This window comes from Arachis ipaensis, chromosome B10 (assembly GCF_000816755.2).
Source record: "Arachis ipaensis cultivar K30076 chromosome B10, Araip1.1, whole genome shotgun sequence".
Taxonomy (NCBI): Eukaryota; Viridiplantae; Streptophyta; class Magnoliopsida; order Fabales; family Fabaceae; genus Arachis; species Arachis ipaensis.
In genome coordinates, this window is record NC_029794.2 from 34,470,714 (window position 1) to 34,476,774 (window position 6,061).

Here is a 6,061-nt window from a genome sequence, read left to right on the forward strand (position 1 = left end):
ATCAAATCTATTTGACGTACTTCAAGCTTAGGAGTAAATTTTACATACTTAAGGCTTTTGGGAAGTAGACTTAATAGGTTAGCCTCTCATGATTATCAATATTCGGTTTGTTGATAAGGATGGTGATCCCAATTACTCAAATCTTAGCCAAGAGTGCTTTATTTTGCTTTCTTTACTTACTCACTTAATTTACTTTCTTGCCATCTCATGAACCAAAACCCCCCTCTTTACCCCTTCATAGCCAATAACTAAGCACTACATTGTTTCCTAGGGAGATGATCCGGAGTCTAAATACTCCGGTTAATTCATATTTGGAGTTCGTTACTTGTGAAAAAACCACCATAATTTAATTTGATGCGAGAATTGTTCGTTGGTTTGGGGCTATACTTGCAACGCAAATATCTTGTGAAATTTCCTACCGACAACAAAATTCTTGCGATCAAATTAATGGCGCCGTTGCCGGGGATGACAATGGTGCTATGTTATTGGCTATTGTACATATTGTGAATTGCTTGAATTTTAGTTTGTTTGCTAGTTTTTGCTGGTTTAGGAATTTATCTTCTTCGTTTCTTATTAATCTTTGTTTTTATTTTCTCTTTCACTAGGAATTCTCATCCTTTTGGCTATGAGTGTAGTTCAAATTATGTTGTAGGAAATGAAAGCTCCAGTGAGGATATGCATCAAGGATTTGGAATTCAAGGATGGGAGGAACCTCAAGCTTATGAACAACCTTCATGGCAACAACCTCCTACAAACTCTTATGGGTATAATCCTGATCCTAATGTGTATCAATCCAATGTGTGTGATGACCCTCATTGTGGTTGTCAACCACAATCATCATATGCATGTGATCCCACTCCTCAATATAGCCATACACCATACTCACAAGCCTCACACTACCATTCAACTCCATATGACCATAACTCATACACACCGTATCAACCACCATTTGAATCACATATAGAACAACCACCATCTCAATACCAATACTCCTAAGAACCACAAATTCCACATACACCACCTCAAGAATTCCACTAATATGAACCACCTTCCAACATTAACAATCTTTCCTCAAACACCAAACCCTATCTTCCACCACTACCTCCCGACGAAGCCTTCATATTAGAACTAAGAGACCTTGAATCTCGTATCTTAAGGTGACAAGAGGAGGATGAAACTAAGTTCAAGGAGCTAAGAGCAAGGATAGCTAGCATGGTAGATGCCGTGAATCACCTAACATCCCACTTAGGCTCATGTACCTTGAGTACTTCCATTGTTGAATGTGGAGAAACTATCAAGGAGCCTAGTGACAGAGTGAACTTGAAGCTCCATGGTGAGGAAGAAGAGTTGAAGTAAGAGGTACAACAAGAGGAAAAGGTAGAGATTAGCAAACAAAGGGAAGTAGTGGGTGGATGTTTGGAATATGTTGATCATATAAAGAATGTTAAAGAGGAGAGTAAAGTTGCAGAAGTAAACAGAGAGTTGAAGGAAAATGATCAAGAAGTGGATTCCATCACTAGTGATTTTGTCCACATTGACCAATTCCCTTGACAATCTTGTTAAGCCTTCCCCCAGTGGACCAGAATGCGAGGTTGAGGAGGGTGCGCCACCTCCAAAACCCATTATAAGTAAAGAACTGGAAGAAGTGTTCCAAGCAACAAGCCCTCCTATCTATGATGATTCCGCATCAACATATGATCCTTTCGAGTTTGAAGAGTCTCTCTCCAAAATGCTTAAATTTGATGATGAGGTAGACTTCACTAGACCTTCGATCTATGATGAGAGTGATGGGGAGAAGATAGAAGAAATTGGTGAGGAAGGATGTGAACTTGAGGAAGCTTGGCATGAGGAGAAACTCGAAGAACCTTGCCAAGTGGTGGAAGCCTCTAGAAGAGGATGGACGGGAGTAGAGCATGCTTTATCAAGACCCTTGGAAACTCCTTCACCTAGTTCACCATCCAATCCTTCGCTTGAGTGGGTAAAACTCCTAACTTTCAGCTTTAATATCCCACTTGAGTATGGTTTGCTTGAGACGGATGGCCAACTTAGGGCGCTTTGTGGAATTAAGCAAAAAAGGAGGATGTTTAGTGGTTGGCATTGTAAATCTAGACTCATTATGGTTGGGAGTTCAAAATTGAAGAACATGGATTGGTGTAATGCTCAATTAAATGGGTCAATGAGAGTAGTTTGGTGCTTCCATGAGAATTCTGCTTTCTCGTCGCCCAGACAAAGTCAAGGCAATCAACTAGAAGATAGGTGCGAGGACAAGATATGGGACCCTGGATTACCCTGTGAGAGTCAATTTTGGGAGCTCGTGTCTTGGAGAGGACCTCACTCAAGCTTAGTGAAGATGTTTGGAACTTCTGACAACCGATTAAAAGACAAGCACTCTTGGAGGTTCAAGGATGGATACAAGCATAAGCCACCTTGACAAGAAGCCTCCCAATGTCCAACTTAAGGACTTAAACTAAAAGTGCTTGGTGGGAGACACTCCACCATAGTAAACTCTTTCCATTCTCTTGTAGATATAATGAATGAATGAATTGAGTTCCATTGTATATAATCTCTTTACTTCTTGGCATATTTTGCTTGCTTGCTAAGATGTTTATACATTCTATCCTTTGATTAGGGATGATTCTTTGAATTTGAGTTTTTGCTTGACTTGCAAGTTTTCTCAATTTGTTTGAAAAATCCCCAATATTTCAAAAATGTGTTTAATTTTGTAGCTTAGCTAGTTTTAAAATTTTAGAGGAGGATGAGAAGGTTATGAGCCCTCTTTGATGCTCATTAAAAAAAAAATTCTAGCCACGCGCAAGCGCAAAGCGCGCGCGCGTCGGCTGCGCATTTTAACTATCTGGGCCAAGGACCAGAGAGTTGTGCCACTTTTGGGCCAACTCTGTGTCTCAACCCACGCGGACGCACGCTGTACACGTCTGCGCCACTCCCTGTTTCACTACCCACGCGTTGGCGTACTTCGCGCCTCCGCGCCCATGTCATAAGTTCAGCCATCGACGCGCAAGCGCACAATGCGCGCGCGAGTCGATGCATTTTAGCATCACCCAGGCCAAAGGACCCGAGAGTCGTGCCAACTCTGGGCCTCTTTTGTGCCTATGGCCTAGCACACCTTGCAAACACGCACCGTACGCGTCCGCGCCGATCCCTAATTCTTCCATCTACGCGTAAGCGCGTATGGCGCTTCCGAGCCAATCCTTAATTACCTCCAACCACATGGACGCGCACGGTGCGCGCACGCATGGGTTCGAATTTTTACTTACCCAGGGATGCGACGCCCTAGCGCATTCACGCAAAACCCCCTTCATCCCTCACCCAACGTCTCTCCTTCACCTTTTCACCCATAACCACCACCATCATCTCCATAACCAACCTCCCTCCAGAGCACGTCGGCGCACACCACCGCCGCCATTGCCGTGCGCGCCCAGCCCTCTTCCTCGCTCTCCCTCTCTCTCACTCCATCTTCTCTGTCTCTGCTCTCTCTCACATCGGCTCTGTCTCTCTCGCACAACACCCCTGCTCCGCCGCGAGCCCAGCTGCGACTCCATTGTCGCCGGCGCTTGCTTCCCTATGCCACCAGACCGCCGTTCTCCCTTCCCCGTCCTCTGTTTCATCTTTTAACTTCTCTGTTTCCCAGGTTTCTGCTTCCCCTGTTCTGCTTCCCTTTTACTGCCTATTGTTAATATTAATTAATTATCTTAGTTAGTTAGTTTAGTTTACTTTATGTGGTTAGCAAATCTGGGCTGAGTAGTGGATTTGGGCGTAATTGAATATTTTGCTGCTGTGTGAATTTGTTCTGTTTTATTGAATTGCTCTGTTCTCTTGGATTGTTCTGTGTTCATTTAAAAATGTTGATGCTGCTTGCTTGTGTTTGATTAATAAAAGGAACTGCTGCTGTTCTTTGTGCTGTTCACTTTACTTTGCTACTACATCATTGGTTGTCTGTTATATCCATGTGAATTCATATATATGATTTTGTGTTTTCAAGTATTAATGAACTCATATGGAACATGATTTGCTGTTTGAACTTGGGAAATAGCCAATGTACTACTGAAATGCTGCCGGATTTTTCCTAACCATGTTCCATGAATTAACAATGCTTTGATTGGTATAACAAACTCTAGTTGATGATTTCTATTTCAAATAGAATTTTGTTACCTAAAAGGTTTTGAAAAATCCTCATGGGCATGTTTACAAGTTTTTGGTTATGCTTCCAATATTCTTTGCTTGCTTGCAATGCTAATTTGCAATATGCATTGTATGATTAAGTAATTTTTCAGATTAACCAGAAACTTGGTTTTCATTTAGAGTTAAGCCCAGCTTGCTCACTTTCACAAGATTGATGATTCTTTCTACCTATGTGGCCACTATGATTCAACTCCTCTATGCCCTTGGTCACATGTGCATAAAATTTTCAAATTTCATCTCAATCCTTGTGATTTGCATGCATTGTTGGAATTGGTGTTAAATATGTTTAATTTACATGTTTCTCAAGGTTTTGCTCTCACCAACACCAATTCACATAACTCTAGTGATCCTTGAATTGATTGATGGTCTGTTCTATATTAGTTGCTTTCTAGCTATACCATATTTCATCATCAATGACTTGATGCTTTTCATGATTGTGAACATGCTTACATTCCTATTTTGTGCATTTTCTTTTGAATTGAGCTAGTAACCACCAAATCACTGATTTTCAAACTGACTTCTAACTTTAATCTATTTAACCAACTAACTTCTTTTGGTTTTCAACCTAAATCTTTTGATCATTATTTTGGATATGGTGTTTCTTAGGCTTGGTGAACGAGTAATGTGCAAATGTGGTTTGAATTCTTGGTTTGATGTTTGATTTGAATTCTGAATTCTGTTACTTGCATTCCAAGAAATCTCCTTTCTTTATTCACTTCATGAATATGCTTTGCTTTGAGTGCTTTGTATCTATTTGGCTATTTGCTTATATTATATCATTTCTATTTTTCAGGATGTCAGACAAAGGAAAGGCTATAGCCACTACTTCTAAAAAGAGGAAGCGCTCTAAGACCTCTACCCCCTCTCCCTATGCAAATTATGCTAAGAATCCGCTGAATGAGGTGGACAAGGAAAATCAGTTGCTACCACCCACTGATCCAATCAAATTCCCAAACCTCTACTGTGAGCTTCGCTTCTCTGACTTTCGGAAGAAAAATCTGAACATTGAGAAGAAACTACTCCTTCCCAATGATGTGAGGCGTGCCATTAACACCTTCATTCTGGAGGTAGGATTGGACTTTGTTGACAGAGATTTGGGAAAGGTGAACACTTCATGGGTGAGAGAATTTTATTGCAACTTCTTCCGAGCCAATATTGATTCAGTGCAGCTGTAGGGTAGAGAGATTATGATCACTGAGGATGCTATTGGGGATGCACTGCTTTGCCACCATCGTCCTGATGAGACCTACGCCTATAGGTAGGCAGAGGTAGCTATCCTTTCCATGACTTTTGACTATGAGGCGCTTAAGTGCATGATTGCCACTCCTGACGCTCCTTGGGTGATGGATTCGAACAACAAGAAGCCCAAGGGGATGCGCTTTGCTTACTGGTGCACGAATTGTGAATCACACTTTTCACAACTCGTACCACTAACCAGCAAGTGCACTGGGTCGTCCAAGTAATACCTTACGTGAGTAAGGGTCGAATCCCACGGAGATTGTTGGTTTGAAGCAATCTATGGTTATCTTGCAATTCTTAGTCAGGAAGTCAATTATATTTATCAGTTGAATTGCGAATGAACAAGAGAGCATGGGTTAAAAGTTACTTTTTTTGAAATAATGGAGAATATGTTGGAGTTTTGGAGATGCTTTGTCTTCTGAATCTCTGCTTTCCTCTGTTCTCTGATTCACGCACGCACGTCCTCCTATGGCAAGCTGTGTGTTGGGGCATCACCGCTGTCAATGGTTACATCCCCTCCTCTTGTGAAAATGGTCCAAATGCGCTGTCACAGCACGGCTAATCATCTGAGGTTCCCGATCATGCTGGAATAGGATTCACCCTCCTTTTGCGTCTGTCACTA